The following is a 20,670-nucleotide window of genomic DNA, read 5'->3' as shown; positions in this document are numbered from 1 at the left end:
CAAAGTCCATTCATTCATTCATTCATTCATAATTACTTATTTCTTCATATAACTAACATTTGATGAGCTCGATGAAGTGTCATGAACTGGTCTGATATTTCAAGTTACAGTTTGAAATAGAAAGGTAAGGCTTTTGTCCTGAAGGTATTCGTTGTACATTTAAGCAAGCTATATCTTACTGTGATAAGGTTTAGCTAAGAAACACAGTGATATGATAGAGAATAAACTAGATTATGTGTTTTGAGGAGGTTGCTACTTTATATAGGATACTTAGAATCTGAAGTGATTACCTTAATTTATCTCATTTTATAATAGGAACTATAAATGAAAATACTCATGCATTCATGCTTATTTTCTTTCAAGCATCATTCGATAAATATTTATTGAGTGACTACTTTTTGTGAAGCACCATTCCAAGTGATGAGGATGTAGCTGAAAATAAAAAGGCAAAGTTTTTTCTCGTATAGCAGACATTTCAATGGAGGAAAAAAGTATATTTACACAAGATAAATAAAATATATAATTTTTAAAGTTGTGTTATGCCCTAAGGAGAAAATTATAGCACAGCAAGGGGATAGCAAGTACAGGGCTGAGGTTCTATAATTTAATTAAGTTGGGGAGGATTTATTGAGAAGATGACCTGAATGAAGACCTGAGGGAAGTAAGATAACCATGTCATGTTGACGTTTGCAGAAGACCAGTCCAGCCAGAGAGAATACCAAGTACAAATGCCCTGTTGTGGACCATCCCTGTTGTGCTCAAGGAACAACAAGGAAGACAAAATGCTCTACTAACTAATAAAGGAGATCAGTGAGAGGTGAAGTCAGAGAGGTAATTTTGGCTTGGTCCCTTTTTATACAATATCTAGGACTTTGGCTTTTATTCTGAGCATGATGGGAAGTCATGGGAAGGAATGTTATGATCTGATTTATGTATTAGTGTTTTTATTTTGACATATTTGTGGAAAATATGTGTAGAAGTGAATATGGGCAGAAGCAAAGTGACCAACCAAGAGGCTTATCCAACTCTCCAGCAAACAGTGATGATGGCTGAGACCAACGATTATGGAGGTGGTAATAAATACTTCAAATCCGGATAAACTTTCAAGGAAAAAGTGGACTGAATTTAAGGGTGGGAATAGTTGATAAGATTTTTTGTAAGATGTTTCTAATTATAAAAGGTAATAGATATTATTGTCATGCATTATAAATGTTAAAATTTATACTGATTTTGTCTGACCATTTAAAATCTTCACATTCTGTTGTCCCATCAATTTTTAAAATAGGTAGTAAAGACACTAGATCTATAATTTTGTAAGGAAACTGAAGCACAAAATAGTTTTTCCTTAAACAAAAAAATGGTAGACATTCAAGGATTACCCATAAGAACAGGAATTGGTTCCCTCTCCAAACATCATCATTTGCACATAGGTGAAATGATCTGGCCTTAGAAGATACTTAATGTAACTGAAATAACTTTTACTATAGAAAGTGAATTTCTATTTGTATAGTTTAATTCCTCATTTGTGATTTTTAACCTTATAAATTCCTTTACATCTGGAACATTTAAATTTAAACATTCTGTGTTTACCTCAATCCATTGTTAAATACAGAATACTTAAATTCACCAGCACTTGAACCAACCAAAAATTTAGCATTCAATAATCACAATACAAGCAAAATAAAGTGACAAAATCTACCTCTTCTTTGAAATAAAAGTAGCATTTTTACATTCATATTCTTCCTTTTGTTCTCTTTTCACATCAATCCACATCCTGCTTTCCTATTCTATCCTACTGAGTACTTATGGATCATTAATTTTCATATACTGATTATTATCAGGATCTTTGACCTATTTCATCAACTATATTTTAGAGACTTCCAGAAATAGACTACCATCTCTCACCTTGGAAAACATTTAGCATGTTATAATGTCTGGATATTCTCATATCAAAATGGCATTTACACTGTATATGATTCTGTGAGCCTCCCAATCATAAAAACACACCTCAGTGAATTCTTGGTAGAAAGGATGGTCAACATTAGTACTTCAGGCAGATTTGGATTGTTTTGGAATACTTGAAAAAACTTTTCTTAGCTTTCATAGCTTCAGATTATTTGAAGTAAAAATTTTTACTTAAAACATTAAAAGATGAAAATTCCACAAGAGACAAGAAAGGCAAGAAGGAGGCACACTGTAAAGAATATCAGGAAAGCCAGCACATAGAAATGGATCAATACCAGCTCTGTGTTGTGTCATGCTCTATCTTCCGGTTAAATTCTGTACTGAACACATTTTACTCTTGCTGTTATAATTTGTCTTCTTTTCTTGTGTTTATTTATTTATTTTGAGAGAGAGAGAGAGAGAGAGAGTGACAGCATGAGTGGGGAAGGCAAGAGAGAGAGGGAGAGAGAAAGAATCCCAAGCACGCTGCACACTGTCAGCACAGAGCCTGTTGTGGGGCTGGAACTCATGAACGCTGAGATCATGACCCCAGCTGAAATCAAAAGTCAGATGCTGAAGCAACTGAGCCAACCAGGCACCCTATAGTTGGTCTTCTAATGTATGTTCATCATAGTGTCAACAACTATCAACAACATATTAATGTTTTTAAAAGTTTTCCTCTTTTGGAGTATATATTCACAAGCATTGTGGTAAGCAAAATAATGACATTCTCCCCTCCCCCTCCCCCCCCCCCACACACAAAGAGAGTCATTTCCTAATCCTAGGATCCTCTGGATATAGTACTTAGTTTGGAAAAGAGATACTGCAGATAAGGAGGTTGTCCTGGATTATCAGGGTGTGTCTAATCTAATTACACAGGCCTTTAGAACAGTGGACTCTTTTCCAGATGAAGTAAAACACTTGAGACTAAAGAAGAGGCAGGGTAGATTCAAAACATGAAAGGAACTACCACTTTTACTAGCATGGAAGACAGAGTAGGAGGCCACAGACAAGAAATACAGCAGCCTCCAGAAGCTGAAAATGACTCTGTTTATTTATTTGCTGTTTATTGTCCACAAATAAATGATAGCTTCTTGGTCCTATGAGAAACTGAATTCTGCCAACAATCTGAAAGAAGAGGAGACAATCCCTTTTCTGAAGCACCCAGAAAGGGGTGTAACCCTGCCAACACCTTGATTTTAGCTCATTGAGATCCATACTGAAATTTGGTTCTATAAAACTGTAAGACAATAATTTTTGTTGTTGTTGTTTTAGGCCACTAAGTCTATGGTAACATGTTACAGCAACAACAGAAAACTAGTACAGGGAGCAACTACTTTTTTGCTGCCCACTCTATCCATATAACTGATGAAAAAAATGGTGTGAGAAAGAGTCTGGAGGTGAGAATCAACTCGAGATAAATTTAGAAAATGTGACAATACTTCCATGATTGGGAATTGTGTTTAGTGGTAAGTTACTAGCTCCATTAGGGAAAGGTCTTTTCACGAGTTTAGAGACATATATGCTTGGAGAAACAGAGATCAGATTGTAATACACACTTTGTTTTTATCTTTCAGAGATTTGCTGTTTGCTACAACAGCAATTTCAGAAAAAACAAACAAACAAACAAAAACTCCCAACTTAGTACGGATTCAAAAAAAGTTTCTTCACTTCCTTGAGGTGTGGCTCCAGGGTGGCTCAGTCGGTAAAGCATCCAACTTCGGCTCAGGTCGTGATCTCATGGTTCATGAGTTTGAGCCCCACATTGGGCTCTGTGTTGCCGGCTCGGAGCCTGGACCTGCTTTAGATTCTGTGTCTTCCTGTCTCTCTGTTCTTCTCCCACTTGCACTGTCTCTCTTTCTCTCTCAAAAATAAATATTAAAAAAAAATTTAAAGTTTCTTCACTTCCTATAATGGAGATCAAAGTCATAAAAGATTTCTCAAATGAAGATTCAAAAGAAATGCATGTGTTTCCTTAGAAATGAAGTTAATCTCCAACTTGTTTCTAAATAGGCAATTAAATATTAAGAATCAATACTTATAAGAGTTTATATCTAACAACTTCCTTAGGCATTGGGATACCTTTGTGAAATTTAGTCATTTGTTTCCCTGATTCCTGCTTGTGTCAATTTACTTAATTTTATTAGTGTACATGATTTGTTTTACCCCTCTGCAACAGAGTTGAACAATTGCTTTTAATTCTTGAGCATTCATCTAGACACAGAATCTGTCTTACCAGCCTCTTAGGAATTGAATCCAAGGATGAAGTCCTACCCCTGTATCTCTTGTCCATCACCTGACACACTATCATTTGCAAATTTTTAACCCTAATTATTTAGAAGCTGTTAATGAACCACTGCCTAGGCAAATATCCAGATGGAAATAGAAGTGCCAGTCATCTCTTACAGTAGAATTTTTATACATTATTCTCTTGGAAGGGAAAAGATTTTCTGCTTCTTGCAACAGGGAGATGTGAGGGAAGAGAACATATGTGATTCAACTAACCTGAAATCCTTCAGAAGGTCAACCTTTCTCTTCTCAGACTTACCAGATTTAAATTGACTAGTGTGAAGATGTGGGGTAGACCAGTTCTAGGAACCTGTGCTTTTTTCAAGTAAGTTTTGCAAGATGTGATAAATGTTATTCATAAGGAAATGTTTGCTTTTAATGCTGGATTATTTGGTTTCTTCTGTTCTTAATTGTGAGAATTAGACCACTTCCAGAACAATAGCAAAATCTCACTTGTCTCTGATTTCTGCCTCCTATAAGAGAGAGAAGAGCTTAAATAAGACTGGATACAGTAGAGCACAGAGTGTTTTGCTGGAACAATGGAAACAAAGCTGTGGTTTATTTAATAAATAAAGCATATAAGGGTGGGGGAGTAGAAAAGATAAAGACTAGAAGACAGGGTGAATTGTAAAGCCCTGTTATTTCTTTCTTGAGCAAACAACACTTAAGAGTCATAACTGATTGGTAAAGCAAAAGTTTTGTATAAAAAGATACTGGCTTATAGATTGTTATCAACATTTAAGTGATTACAGGTAAAGACTCATTTAATAAATGTTTAAATCATGTAAACTATTAGCTAATATGATCGACCCCTTTTTGGTACTGAAAGTACATTGATTCTACTGTTTTGCTCAATTGATTGTGCTTGGTTAGAAAGTTCACGAAGCATGGAGACCAATTCACTTAAATGAATAGGTTGGTTCTTGTGACTTGAGATTTTAATTCTTAAGATTGATGCCCTGAGCATTAGAAAACTTATTAGTGGTTTCTGCAATGCAGCTTTGTTTTTCACAATAATAAATTAGCATTAATTTAGAGTTGTGACAAACTTAATCTGCTGCAAAAGCCAGGTCGTAGATTTGATGTAAATGATTATTTGCCTCATTCCTTTGTTGCTGTGCTTGACATTTGTTTTCTTTCGGAATATTTGAGTTGATTTCTCCATTATTGATTATTATAAGTAATATTATTTTAGACCTATATTACTTTATCACTAGAATAATAATATGTAGTTGATTCTATCATGAATTTTAAGTGCTAATTTAAATGAAATTAACCACATTCATATATGTATGATTATTTTAAATAAATATATTCATTTAAGGGGAAGTTAAAAAATATGACCTGTAGCCAGAAGAATCATTTCATAGCCTTTTTTATACATTAAATATTAAATAAAAATACAAGGTAATGTTTATCATGTATGTGGGATCATAAATGGTGTTTAGTGTCAATTTAATGTTTTCTATAAACCAATCAAGTTTAAAAGTTGAGAGTAAAATTATTATATTTAGGGGATTTACTCTAACATAAGAAATGTGGATTTTATTATCTTTGGGCTTCAAAGGTTGATGTCTTAAACACTTCTGTCTAATAACCTAGCACCACTGCATAGTGACTTTTGAGGCAAATAAGGATTAAGGATCCTTTAACACCAGGCATCTAAAAAATATAAGAAAAAAAATCTTGTGTTACTTACATAAATAAAAAAGAGATGACCGAAATGGAAATAATTGTTCAGTTCTCCACTTCTTACTGCATGTTCCAGAAAAGGATAGCTTTTTATCGAAAGGAATGTATCCTTGGGTGCTTTGATAGCAATGGCTTCCGGTAGAACATGGCTCAGCTTGTGAATGCCAAGGCAAACAAGAAGTTAGTACCTAGAATTCATTCTTTGGGGTGGGTACAGTATTCCCTATAGTAACTCCATCTTACATTAAATAGTGTTTCTGGGAGGCAGGTACACTCATTATCCCTAATTTGTGATAAATAGTGGATTGGTTTTAGAACAAGCAAGATCACCTATGTGTTAATGTTTTGAGGGCTAAATAATAGGTTCATGAGGATTCCTTATACTTGTCTATGTCTCTAAAAATTCTACATAATAAAATGTTTGAAATATGAGAACTTTTTTTTGTTTTTACATTTAAATTTTATTTTTTCTTTTTTAATTTTTATTTATTTTATTTATTTTATTTTTTAATATGAAATTTATAGTCAAATTGGTTTCCTTACAACACCCAGTGCTCATACCAACAGGTGCCCTCCTCAATACCCATCACCCACACTTGCCTCCCTCCCACCCCCATCAACCCTCAGTTTGTTCTCAGTTTTTAAGAGTCTCTTATGGTTTGGCTCCCTCCCTCTATAACCTTTTTTTTCCTTCCCCTCCCCCATGGTCTTCTGTTAAGTTTCTCAGGATCCACGTAAGAGTGAAAACATATGGTATCTGTCTTTCTCTATATGACTTATTTCACTTAGCATCACACTCTCCAGTTCCATCCACGTTGCTACAAAAGGCCAGATTTCATTCTTTCTCATTGTCGCATAGTATTCCATTGTGTATATAAACCACAATTTCTTTATCCATTCATCAGCTGATGGATATTTAGGCTCTTCCCATAACTTGGCTATTGTTGAAAGTGCTGCTATAAACATTGGGGTACAAGTGCCCCTAGGCATCAGCACTCCTGTATCCCTTGGGTCAATTCCTAGCAGTGCTATTGCTGGGTCATAGGGTAGATCTATTTTTAATTTTTTGAGGAACCTCCACACTGTTTTCCAGAACGGCTGCACCAGTTTGCATTCCCACCAACAGTGAAAGAGGGTTCCTGTTTCTCCACATCCTCTCCAGCATCTATAGTCTCCTGATTTGTTCATTTTAGCCACTCTGACTGGCGTGAGGTGGTATCTGAGTGTGGTTTTGATTTGTATTTCCCTGATGAGGGGCGACGTTGAGCATCTTTTCACGTGCCTGTTGGCCATCTGAATGTCTTCTATAGAGAACTGTCTATTCATGTTGTCTGCCCATTTCTTCACTGGATTATTTGGTTTTCAGGTGTGGAGTTTGGGGACTTTTATAGATTTTGGATACTAGCCCCTTGTCTGATATGTCATTTGCAAATATCTTTTCCCATTCTATTGGTTGCCTTTTAGTTTTGTTGATTGTTTCCTTTGCAGTGCAGAAGTTTTTATGTTCATGAGGTCCCAATTGTTCACTTTTGCTTTTAATTCCCTTGCCTTTGGGGATGTGTCTAGTAAGAAATTGCTGCGGCTGAGGTCAGAGAGGTTTTCTCCTGCTTTCTCCTCTAGGGTTTTGGTGGTTTCCCCATCACATTAATGAAAGAAAAGAAAAGAGCCATCAATCTTTTGATTGATCCATCAAAGAACCATCAAAGAAAAGAAAAGATCCTGCTAATCTCAGTAAAAGCATTGACAAAATTCAGCATCCTTTCTTAATAAAAACCCTCAAGAAAGTCAGGAGAGAAGGAACATACTTAAACATCATAAAAGCCATTTATGAAAAGCCCACAGCTAATATTATCCTCAATGGGGAAAAACTGAGAGCTTTCCCCCTGAGATCAGGAACACAACAGGGATGTCCACTCTAACCACTGTTGTTTAACATAGTGCTGGAAGTGCTAGCATCAGGAATCAGACAATCAAAGGCATCAAAATTGGCATAGATGAAGTCAAGCTTTCACTTTTTGCAGATGACATGATATTATACAGGGAAAATCCGATAGACTCCACCAAAAGTCTACTAGAACTGATACATGAATTTATCAAAGTCGCAGGATACAAAATCAATCAGAAATCAGTTGCATTCTTATACACTAATAATGAAGCAACAGAAAGACAAATAAAGAAACTGATCCCATTGACAATTGCACCAAGAAGCATAAAATACCTAGGAATAAACCTAACCAAAGATGTAAAAGATCTGTATGCTGAAAACTATTGAAAGCTTATGAAGGAAATTGAAGAAGATATAAAGAAATAGAAAAACATTCCATGCTCATGGATTGGAAGAATAAATATTGTGAAAATGTCAATACTCCCCAAAGCCATCTACACATTCAATGCAACCCCAATCAAAATTGCACCAGCATTCTTCTCAAAGCTAGAACAAGCAATCCTAAAATTTGTGTGGAAGTACAAAAGACACAAAACAAAAAACAGACACATAGACCAGTGGAATATAATAGAGATTCCAGAATTGGACCCACAAAAATATGGCCAACGAATCTTTGACAAAGCAGGAAAGAATATCCAATGGAAGAAAGACAGTCTCTTTAACAAATGGTGTTGGGAGGACTGGATAGCAACATGCAGAAGGATGAAACTAGACCACTTTTTTACACCATTCACAAAAATAAACTCAAAATGGATAAAGGACCTGAATGTGAGACATAAGAACTTTTAAAAAATATACTTCATCTGCTATTGTGCTGATGTTTCAAAATTTATTCAATCAAGTCTCTTAATGATTCTATGTTGTCCTCAGGTAAGGGGAAAAACTGTATAATATCTGTTTTGAGAATCTATTGAGATTTATCTTTTTAATAGTTCAAAGCTGTTTGGAGCTCCTGGATGGCTCAGTCGGTTAAGCGTCAGACTTCGGCTCAGGTCATGATCTCAGAGTTCGTGCGTTCGAGCCCCGCATCGGGCTCTGTGCTGACAGCTTAGAGCCTGGAGCCTACTTTGAATTCTATGTCTCCCTCTCTCTCTGCTCCTCCCCTGCTCATGCTCTGTTTCTCTCTCTCTCTCTCTCCTTCAAAATTAAATAAAAAATAAAAAACAAAACAAAAAAACATTAAATAGTTCAAAGCTGTTTAAATGGTATGTATATTTTTGCTGTATACAATTATCTGTTGAGTTTTAATATTTATCTTTGTTAATTTTGTTTTGAATGATTGGTGTAGGCTGGCTGGGTCTGATGATCCAGAAGGGTTCCTGCACTACCAAGCAAAAGGGTCCTCAGCCTTGTGCAGAATAGAAATCAAACATGAGCCAAGATAAAGTGAGACAGAGTTTATTAAAGATTATAGAGAGTGCAGATGCAGCCAGTGTTTTGGAGACACAGAAGGAAAGAAAGTGAGTCTCATCTTTACTTCAGGTCTAGAGTTTTACTGACGATTGTAGTCTGGTGCATGTTCCTCTCAGGCATCCAGAAACTGGCCAAAACAAGGATGACTGTTCAGGCGTTAGATCTAGGGGCCTTGGTGTCAAAATGTCTGGAGTCTTGTCTTGGAAAACAGATGATCACCACACCTTGCCACTTCTTAGATGTTATCTGTTGTGTTGGAAGCCTCCAAAGAACTTGTTAACCCTTTGACCCTTACAAGGAGGACAGGACATACGTTATCTGTACTATAAGACATGTATGAGATGGGGGTGCAGGTCCTAGCAAGAATAAAATCAGGAAAAGGAGCAAAAAAAAAAAAGAAATTATTTATGGAATCTCTTCAGTTTCACTCTGTCATGATCGCATGAAGTATTCTGGGTCAAAACCTGATTTACTCTTAAATGCTTCCCTGTAAATAGTTTATTGACCCTCCACTTGCCCTAGTCCTTATCCCTAGGGCAATGGGGTAAGTGCCAGGTCAATTGTTTTACATGATCCTTGGATGCCCCATAGGCAAAAGATGAAGAAAACTTATTACTCTCTGCTTATAAAAAGGAAAGACACAGCTGTCCTTCTCCCTTCCTGAAAAGGTCTCCTTGGAAATGTAAGGGACTTGAATCTTAACTATAATCATCTGCTTAAATAAAATCTAACCAGGAGACAGATAATCTCTCTGTGTAATCTTTTCTTACTTAAAGATGTTTCTCTGTTCTAGGCCTTTCTTTTTTCTTTCTTTCTTTCTTTCTTTCTTTCTTTCTTTCTTTCTTTCTTCTCTTTTTTTCTCATCATGTCAATATCTAGAAAGATAATGTCCCAGTCTCCCTGGCACTCATGCTAGGGTTTACCTTAAGAGCCTAATCTGGGCTGTAATAATTCCACTCTCTCTGGGAGATAAATTTCACGATTCCTTTCAATAAAATCAATAAACTAGACAAATGGTCACCAATCTAATGCTAATAGTATGTGATGAGTGAAGTATTTCTGGGGGAAATGAAAGCAAATATTATCTATCTACCATCTATCTATCTATCTATATATCATACACATTTCAGGAGGCTAGGATTTCTTGCAGAAATACTGAGGAGTTCAGAAAACTTTATCTTCCTCTGTCTCTCTAATCTGTTTCAACATCTATTATGTCAAGCTTATTTATGTTCCTAGAATGTAAGCTTGGTGAAAGTAGGGATTTTGTCTTTATTACTTTTAAACAAAGTGAGGTTTTAAATGTGGTCTTCAAACACTTCATAATATTTCTTTTTTGTTGATTACTTTGCCAGTATTTATGGATCAAAATAGTCAAATATTGGTGACTTCATATGTCAACAAAGTATTTGATGGCAGCGATGTAGTTTGAATTCTGCACTCTCATTTTGTACATGTCAGTTTTTCATTACATTTCTGTTTTTCTGGTGAAACAATCAAGAAATATGAGATAAGATACAATAATGACTCTTTATTTTGAAAGATGGATTATACCTTAGCCAATATAAAATATAATTCTTAGTATTTTTCTACTATGAAATGTGTATACCTGAAGTTATTGAGGTCTAGAGTTTTTTCTTTCTTAGACCCAATTTTTGTTTTGCTATAGTTTATTCATATTTTTTTAGAAACAGATTGTTAATTGTAAGGTTATTGTCTCCTTAGGCTTTTTGTTGTTGACATATATAAATCTTACCTCTAGATCCTATTAAGAATTTTCTGTTTATCCTCAAGCCTTCAATTTCCTTCCATCAAGCTATATCAAACATTAGGGTTTATTATTAATATTTAATAATAATTAAAATCAATAGTGTTAATACTATGATTTTATAAGCATGTAAATTAATATTCAGTATTAATACTAATATAAAATAATAATATAATTATTAAGATAATATCCTTACTGTGATTTTCATTAATAGTATTGATATTTGGCATTTGGAGAACAATCTACATTTTCTCTTTTAATTGATCATATTTAAGCCATGACTTTGAATCATATAGCATTAGGCTAGGGACACTTGAATAGATGCTCTAGATAAAACCACTTCTCTGTGCTTTAGGCTAAATCATCCAACTATTTAAGTGATCTCTCCTTCTTAGTACTATAAATACTTCTTAAATTATGACTAAAATTGAGCTCTTCCCTTTTCCAAAATGAATCCACTTACAGTCTTCTTGTCTCAGAAAGTGGTACCAATTGGTCATGCCAGATGTGAGAAGCCTATCATCTTTGATTCCTCCTCTTCCCTAATTCCCCTTCATCTAATTGTGTCGGCAAATTTTCCCCTTCCACCTCAAGACCACATCTCAAGTTCATCCCTTCTTTCCGTATAATTGTATCACTCTTATGCGGGCCAGCATCACCACTCACTTGGACTTGTATCAAACTTCTGACTTCCCTCCCTGTTGCTGCTCTTGCATACATAGAGGTGGAAGAGGGTATAGGAAAAACCTTATTTTCTTCCAAGTAGGCTGTTTGGGGCTCACTTAGTTATTCTTAATCCAGTACCATACAACTTCTTCTTGTTGTGCAGCATAGACATTGTCAAGGTGAAAGAGAAATGAGTAATTGGACTAGCATAGATAAACAATTTGAAGGATAAAGCTTACTGTTAAGCCAAGGCCATGATAAACCATACCCAGTGCCAGGTTTCCTATTTGTAAAACCAAGATGTTGGACTAGGCCACTTAAAAATATTCATAATTTTATTATTGTTTTTTTAAAGTTTATTTATTTTGAGAGAGACAGAGACAGTGTGATTGGGGAGGGGCAGAGAGAGGGAGACACAGAATCCCAAGGAACCTCCGTGCTGCAGGCTAGAACTCGTGAAACCGCAAGATCATGACCTGTGCCAAGTCCGAGAGTCAGATGCTTAACTGACTGAGTCACCCAGGCGACCCAAAAATATGGATCATTTTAAAAAAATCTTTTGTTTCAACCTTCAACCTTTTAAATATCCCCTTGGCTCTTTTTGTCTCCATCACTACCATATTAATGTCAGTATTGTTATGATGGTGCCATTATGAACTGGATTTTCATAGCTCTGTACCTGATTTTTTTCCATATTTTGATGGTTTTCCCAGCTCAGTGTTATTTCTTGAAACAAAAATATTAAATAGATACTATATACACAACAAAAAGTAAGAACAGAAAAAAATATATAGGCTCTAAAGAATCTCTTCCTTCTCAAAAAATGTAATTCAAATAATCTTAGAATAACTGAATAAAAACATTTTTACTTTTAAACAAGGTAATTTAACTAGGCATTTTGATTAAATTAGCACACTTCAAAATAAATATTTTGCACTGCTGATATTATAGGTTGATAAAACTTCATGAAATACTATGATGAAAGTCATTTAAATCAAAAAATGTTATAAATCATTTTCAGACTATGACAGAACAGTTCATCAGCTCATGCTGAAACTATGAGATATACAACAAACTGATAGAAAGAAATAAGTGATAATTTTTCTGATAACAAAATAATTATGGTAACCTGTCAACTTAATTATTTTACCATTGCCATGGTTATTGAATTATTCAATTCTAAATACCTAGTTATACGAGTGAAAAATTTTAAGAGCCCTGAAAAAAACTGCTGTGTAGATTTCCACATTTCACTGCAAATTGGTGAAAAAATTAAGTTTAGGGAAGTTTAAATACTAAACATAAGAAAAAATTGCAGGGGTGCCTGGGTGGCTCAGTTGGTTAAGCATCCAACTTTGGCTCAGGTCATGATCTCATGGTTCATGAGTTCGAACCCCACATCGGGCTCTGTGCTTACAGCTCAGAGCCTGGAGATTGTTTCATATTCTGTGTCTCCTTCTCTCTCTGTCCTTTCCCGACTTGTGCTCTGGTCTCTCCCTCTCTCAAAAATAAATAGACATTAAAAATAATTTGAAAATTGTATATATTTGTTTTTTTAAGGTATACATATCTTAATGAAATACAATGGTACTGTTGTGGTCACTCTAGATTCACAAGTTAGAAATAAACAAGAGAACACTATTTTTTGAGGTTGTTAAAATATATATAATACATAATAAATTATATATATAAATATATATATATTATTCTGGTGATATCTTTAAAAATACAACAAAATTATTATAAATAATAATAGTAATTTTGTTGTAGTATTTTTAAAGAACATAGTATATATGGACACACACACATATAGGTAAATTTGTATAGATAAATATAAAAATAAGAAATGACTTGTTTTCTTGAAACTCAGTTTTATTTAAAAATTTTAACAATTACCTTTTTTATTATATTGAGAATGGTTTTCAATTTTGACAATTTTTGCTATATTTCCGTTTCATTGATGGATTAAATATATGTAATGATCTCCATTTGTGTTGATTTCTTAGACTTTTTGTATTTTACTCCAATGTGAATGGTTTTACTGTGCAGTATGATGTAGTGATGATTTAAATTCATATATAATTATTAACTTTTTCCTTATTTATACTTTTAAAGGATTTCAGATTATACTAAAATTACATACAAAATATTTATTGTGTTTCTCAAAAATATGATCTTGGGGCACCTGGGTGGCTCAGCTGGCTGGGCATCTGAGTTCAGCTCAGATCATGACCTCTGAGTCCATGAGTTTGAGCCCAGCATTGGGCTCTGTGATGACAGTTCAGAGCCTGGAGCCTGCTTCAAATTTGTATCCCCTCTCTCTCTGCCCCTACCCTGCTCACACTTTGTCCCTGTCTCTGTCTCTCTGTCTGTCTCTAAGTATAAATAAACATTAAAAAATATGATCTCTGTGGCAAACTAATTCCACTTCATAACAGCTATGTAACTTTTTGTCACTACTTTTTTTTTGCCTCAGTTTCCTAATCTGCGCAATTGAGATAACAGTACCATAAAAAACACTTAGAAGAACCTCTAGCGTTTAATAAGCACCCAATAAGTGTAACCATTTTACTATAAAATGAGAAAAATAAAACAATCCATTTACATTTATATCTCTATTCTGTGACCGAGACTACACTATAGAATAAAGAAAGTAAAATACCAAAAAAAACCACAAAGTGTTCAGTAATACACTCTCTGATGATGTCTTCGTTTGACAAGGGTACCATTTTGAAAGAAACTAGTCGGGGCGCCTGGGTGGCGCAGTCGGTTAAGCGTCCGACTTCAGCCAGGTCACGATCTCGCGGTCCGTGAGTTCGAGCCCCGCGTCGGGCTCTGGGCTGATGGCTCGGAGCCTGGAGCCTGTTTCCGATTCTGTGTCTCCCTCTCTCTCTGCCCCTCCCCCGTTCATGCTCTGTCTCTCTCTGTCCCAAAAATAAATAAACGTTGAAAAAAAAAAAATTAAAAAAAAAAAAAGAAAGAAACTAGTCAATGTAGGTTATATGAAAACAACCTGGCTTGTATTTAAGTAAAATAACATTAATAGTTAATGTTTATTAGTAGCTGATATTTACTGAGTGTTTTCTGTGTGCCAGTAACTTGTCTAAGGAATTTATATATATTAGCTTATTTGTATATAATTATAAATCCTTTCGGGATACTTTTACCTTCATTTTTCAGATGAGGCAATTGAATGATGGAAATTTTAAGGAACTTCCCCAGCATCATTCTGATAGGAGATAAATGTCCAAACAAATACATAGTCAATTTGATTCAAGAGCTAATTCAAGAGCTGCTTCAGTTCCTCTACTCTGGTCCCTCCTTGTACCTAGTGACTAATATAGTTGTGAGGATATCACTCTCTGTTACATTATAAAATTTTAGGACAGGTGTTCCCATAGCAAAAGAACCATAACTAGAGGCCATATTAATGTTGATAAGGCCTTCACAAAATTGTGAATCTGTAAGTGCAAAATTCTAAAATAATGAGATTATTTAGAGATTTTAGAGCAATGAGTTAATAATATTTTGTAATACACAATCTAAATACCTAAATGGATGTTGTGATTCTTCTTTTTAAGTTTATTTATTTTGAAAGAGAGAGAGAAAAAAAAGGGCAAGTGGGAGACAGGCAGAGGGAGAGAGAGAAAGAGAGAGAGAGAGAGAGAGAGAGAGAATCCCAAGCAGGTTCTGCACTGTCCCAATGTGGGGCTTGAACTCATGAACCATGAGAGCATGACCTGAGCTGAAATCAAGAGTCGGATGCTTAACCTACTGAGCCACCCAAGTGCCTCTGAACATTGTGATTCTTAAAAAATGAATTAGCATATAATGCATTTTTTCAAGTAATGCTATCATACCTCAAGCCATTTTGAAAATTCCATATTTGATATTGCATCACAGACAGTTTCCCACTTTATTCTCTGTGTCAATACATCAGACTTAAATCTGAATAACATTTTCACATACACATGCATATACACAAGCACACACACTTGCCTGCAGATTCGCTGGATTTGGCAAGTCAGATGAAAGTGGTTCTAGACAACATGAACTAGACATACTTTTCCTTATTTCTCTAGTTAGTAGAGCTAAAAATCCTAGAAACTATATATATATATATATATATATATATATATATATATATATAATAAATATAAGAAGATTCTAAAATGTGGAGAGAAGGAGGCAGGCTGTTAGAAACTGTGATAACCAAGGAATGACACAGCAGTGACTTTCCTGAGTTTCCTTTTTTGCCTTATGTATCTCAGACTTGATGATGAAGTCAGTAACATGGAAATGTCAATGGTCATAAGCCAAAATACCCATGAAAAACCTACTTTTTCTAGCTCAATGACCAGGAAAGTGATGGCCAAGCAAGTTATAAAATTTTCAGGCAGCGACCATCCTACTTCAGACAAATACCAAAGAAAAGTACTGTAGTGCTACTCCTACCCCCATCAGCAAAGACTGAGTGAGGAGACTAGACTTCCATCCTCACCAGGCTATTATAAGAAACTCCTAACCACCTACGCTCTGGTAGAGTGGTGTCAGAGAAGGCTAAATGCAATGGGAATTCAGGACGTTTACCCCTATTTGGAAGTAATATGCTCCTCTCTTCTGGTGCCAGTGGAGAATATGTGGAGAACCTAGTCTTTACCACTATTGAATAGCAACAAAGCATCCCTTCTCCCCATTGGGGTGTCAGAGGAGGCTCTGAGGAGATTCAGGACTCTTACCTGCTCCCTATCATCACAGTGGAGGCCACATGGAGAACAGCAATGATGCATTCCTCTTCCTCTCAGTCAAGATGATGTCAGTGGATATCTAGTTCAAAGCCTGAAATTCCAGCAGTAATGAGGTATCCTCTCTCCTCCTGTGGTATCAAAGAAGATTGAAAGAAGCATCTGGACTCTCACCTCCACCTGTCAATAAAAAACAGTGCTTCTTTTCCCTCTCTGGAACACTATCCTAGGAGAATTGCTAAAACAGATTTTAATAAGACCCAAGTTTTCAACCATAATGCCCAAAATATCCAGAAAACGAGAGAATCACTCATCAAACTATAAACCAGGAAAGTCTCTATTTGAATGAGAAAGAATGATCAATAGATCCCAATTTTGAAATAACTCAGAAGTCAGAATTATCAGAAAAGGATTTTAAACCAGCTACCATATCAAATGCTTCAATGTGCAATTATAATCATTTTGAAATAAATATAAAACAGAAAGTCTCAGGAAAGAAATTGAAGATAGAAGAAGCAATTTTAGAACTAAAAAATACTGTAATCAAATAAAAATCTCAACGGATAGGTTCAATAGCAAAATGAAGAAGGCAGGGAAAAAAATCTGTAAACTTTAAGAAGAACAATAGAAATTAACCAACTCAGCGCTTGTTTTGGCAGTACATATACTAAAATTTGAATGATACAAACAAGATTAGCATGACCCCTGCACAAGGATGACACACCAACTCATGAAGCATTCCATATTTTTATGTAGAGACAAACATGGTTGGACCGAAGAACAAAAGGACCACAGTGGTGTGAGCTGACAGGGTGGAAACGGCTTTGGATGAACCACCTAAGGAATGTTTCCAAAGAGTAAAAAGGATGAAGATGTAGGAGATGAAGAGTATAAAGAAGTAACCAACACAGATAAACCCACTGTTAACAGTGACCATGAACTGCAATCTGTGGGTATCTGTACAGACCAGTCTGAGGAGCCAAGGAAGGTCACAGTAAAAGCTGTCCAATACATTTGGACCACAGAAGGGTAAAATAACAATAAATGCTAGTTGGAACAGTGAGTGATTGACACCAAGAGCCCAGGCAGCAGCCAGAAACAAAATGCACATTCATGGGCTCATGATGGTCAAGTAGTGGAGAGGCTTACAAATGGCAACATATCTGTCAAAGGCCATAGTGACGAGAAGCACCATCTCTACACCACCAATGACGTGGATGAAGATTTGGACAATGCAGCCTCCAAAGGAGATGGCTTTGCGCTTTCTGAAAAGGTCATAAGTCATCTTGGGTGAAGCATCTTGGCAGAGCAGGCTCGTAAGTCAATGAAAAAGAGACGAGCCAGTAAGAAGTACTTAGATGAATGTAATTGAGGATCAATGGTCGCATAAAACACAATGAGGATGTTTCCGGTCATGCTTGCCATATAGAGCACAGAGGAGAACACCAGGAGGAGAAGCTGGATCTCCCATGAATGAGTGAGTCCCAGAAATATAAACTCAGATGCAATCAAGTGATTCCCTTCATCCATTGATCCAGCCAACTGGGCTGCCACTGAAATGATAAGAACTAAGAAAATGAGGAGAAGGTGTGATTATACAGATGATAATATGTCATAGAATTACCAATATTTCAATATTCTTATTATGAATGAAAGATATATAGTTATCTACGTCTTCACACATATAAAAAAAAAGAAACAAAAATCAATACACTATGATCACATGTGTGAGTTAAGACATAATTTAAACTTATCCCCAATACTCTGCAATGTTCTGTTCGTGAATTAACATATTAGCCATGAACATGGACACATGAGTATCTATGACATTCATCACCTCTGAGGGGTACCTGAGTGGCTCAGTCGGTTGAGCATTTGACTTTGGCTCCAGTCATGATCTCAGTTCGTGAGTTTGAGCCCCACAGGGGGCTCTGTGCTGACAGCTCAGAGCCTGGAGCCTGCTCCTGGTTCTGTGTCTCCCTCTCTGCTCCTCCTCCACTCACATTCTGTTCCCTCTCTCTCTCTCTCTCTCAGAAATAAATTTTTAAAAATTTAAAAAAAATTTAAAAAAATAAATGAACCAACCCAAATAACAAAGAAAATAGATTTAAAAAAAAAAGAATAAACAGGCCTTAGTGGCCCAGGAGACTATCTCAAAAGATCTAATATTTGTATCATGGGTGTCACAGAAGGAGAAGAAAAGAATAAGGCTAAAAATTTCCAAAATTCACCAACAGACATAAACCTATATTTGAGAGCTTATTAACTTGATTTGAGAGCTTATTTAACTCACACAGGATAATTCCAATGAAATCCACCTCAAGATTTATCACAATTAAACTGAAACAAATGACACACACAAAATTCTTGAAAGCAGTGAGGAAGAAATAGTACTTTTCTGAGAGGGGAAAATAAAATTCAAATGGCAGCAGATATTTCACCAGAAACCATGTCAACCAGAAAAAGACGACATAACATTTCTCAAGTGCTGTAATAAAATAATTATAATTCCAGAATTCTATCTTTACTAGATAAAGATAACCTTTAAGAATGAATAGGAAACCAAGACATTCTCAGATAAATGAAAAGTAAGGAAATCTGTCACTAGTATATAACCCTAAGTAAATGACTTGGCACAGAATACACCCGGTGAAAACACAAAACAAAACACAACAAAACAAACTTGGAAAACCAGGAAAGGACAAAGACATAGGAAAAAACAAAAACAAAAACAAAATAGGTTAAGAAAATAGACTGAACTAAAAAGAAACAAGCAAGTTGACCCAGTATGCTATGGTGATGACTATTAACAATGGGATCTCCATAGGAACCTTGATTTGCAGCATTTTACAATTTATTTCTGAGGTATATATACCCCTACAAATGCCAGTTTTAAGCTGCCAATATGGAGGATTAGCAAACACAGAGTTGGAAAGGTGTGAATGCGAATGACTCTTGAGCTAGTGCCAGCCAGCTCCCACACTGGGTAGACACTAAAGGTAATACTAAAAATAATGTTTTAGCAATTGTAGTATAAGTGGAATTGCAACAAAGTTGTTTTATAATGTAGATATTTTTGATGAGTTTTTCAAAAAATAATTTGTATTATTTCATAGTTTCCTCAAACAAAAGTCCACATGACAAACAGTGGGTCCCTTTGTTTAAGCAAATGTACTCATCATCCATGTAAACTATGTTTGGCATTATGGGTCCTTGATATGCCCCACAGAAGGATCATGACATTGGCGAATAAGTGACAATCATGTCTCAAGTTAGATATTAGGTCTTACTTTTTCCATGAGATAATAAATTCAACCAAAGGCCCTCTTCCCCTTGGTAAAATGAGCCACAGTTGGGGAGCTATCTATTCTATCAAAATTAGTTATAATTTTAGTCACTGCGAATAATCAGAATAAACCTTGGTATTAGTATCTTTCTCAATATGGCAGAGAAAAATTAAATTGACTGAAGTATTTCCCATTAACACCAAGATTATCATATAAACTGAGATTTAATGACTGTGTATGGATCATAAGGTATAATAATCACAGTGCTAAGTGTTATTACTGACTACAGAATTTAACTGGGCCAATTCTCAGCTTGTGAGAGCAGCTGGACATTATTTCCAGTTGAGAAAATAAAGGTACCATTATAGAAATTTACAGAACTACTAGATTTAAAATCACAGTAAAAAAAATGTCAGTTTACCAAGGAGAATTGCATAACTTCTCTTTCTCTTTCTCCCTCTTTCTCCACATACATAAACACACAAACAAAAACACACACTATCACTAAAGGATAGATGTAGGCAGTGATCCCTATATCATAGAAATTGTTTATATATATATATTTTAAAACATGATAGTTTCTGAATGCATTGGTTGCATTCAGAAATGACTACCTAGGCTTTTAGAAACAAATAAAGATTTCAGAATAAATAGTCTTCTATGAGAATTTTTAGAGTAATATCCTCTGTGAAAGTTAATAATCTGGAATCGTGTCCTATTCATGTGATTTATAGTACAGCTCTTTTTCCCAAAAATATTATGATTATTTTTCAGAACATGTGCCAGAAAAGTGCCTTTCAACGTTTATGGAATACTTATAAAATTATTCATTCTAATATATTGCTAACACACTTCTTGTTTCTTAAATATCTTATCAAATTTTATGTTTAAATTTATTTATGTTTTACTTCAAAAATAATA

General features: G+C 35.2%; 1 non-coding gene and 1 pseudogene across 1 annotated transcript; one reads left to right on the top strand and one right to left on the bottom strand.

The window, feature by feature from the left end:
• Positions 1 to 17,105: 17,105 nt before the first annotated feature.
• On the top strand, positions 17,106 to 17,212 carry LOC115513134. The gene has a single exon (XR_003968560.1). It is a non-coding gene; the product is annotated as a U6 spliceosomal RNA (small nuclear RNA).
• LOC115512969 lies at positions 17,211 to 17,992 on the bottom strand (annotated as a pseudogene).
• Positions 17,993 to 20,670: the final 2,678 nt, after the last annotated feature.

This window comes from Lynx canadensis, chromosome B1 (assembly GCF_007474595.2).
Source record: "Lynx canadensis isolate LIC74 chromosome B1, mLynCan4.pri.v2, whole genome shotgun sequence".
NCBI classification, from domain to species: Eukaryota; Metazoa; Chordata; class Mammalia; order Carnivora; family Felidae; genus Lynx; species Lynx canadensis.
Note: the sequence above shows the minus strand (reverse complement) of the source record. Positions and strands in the feature narration are given on the sequence as shown.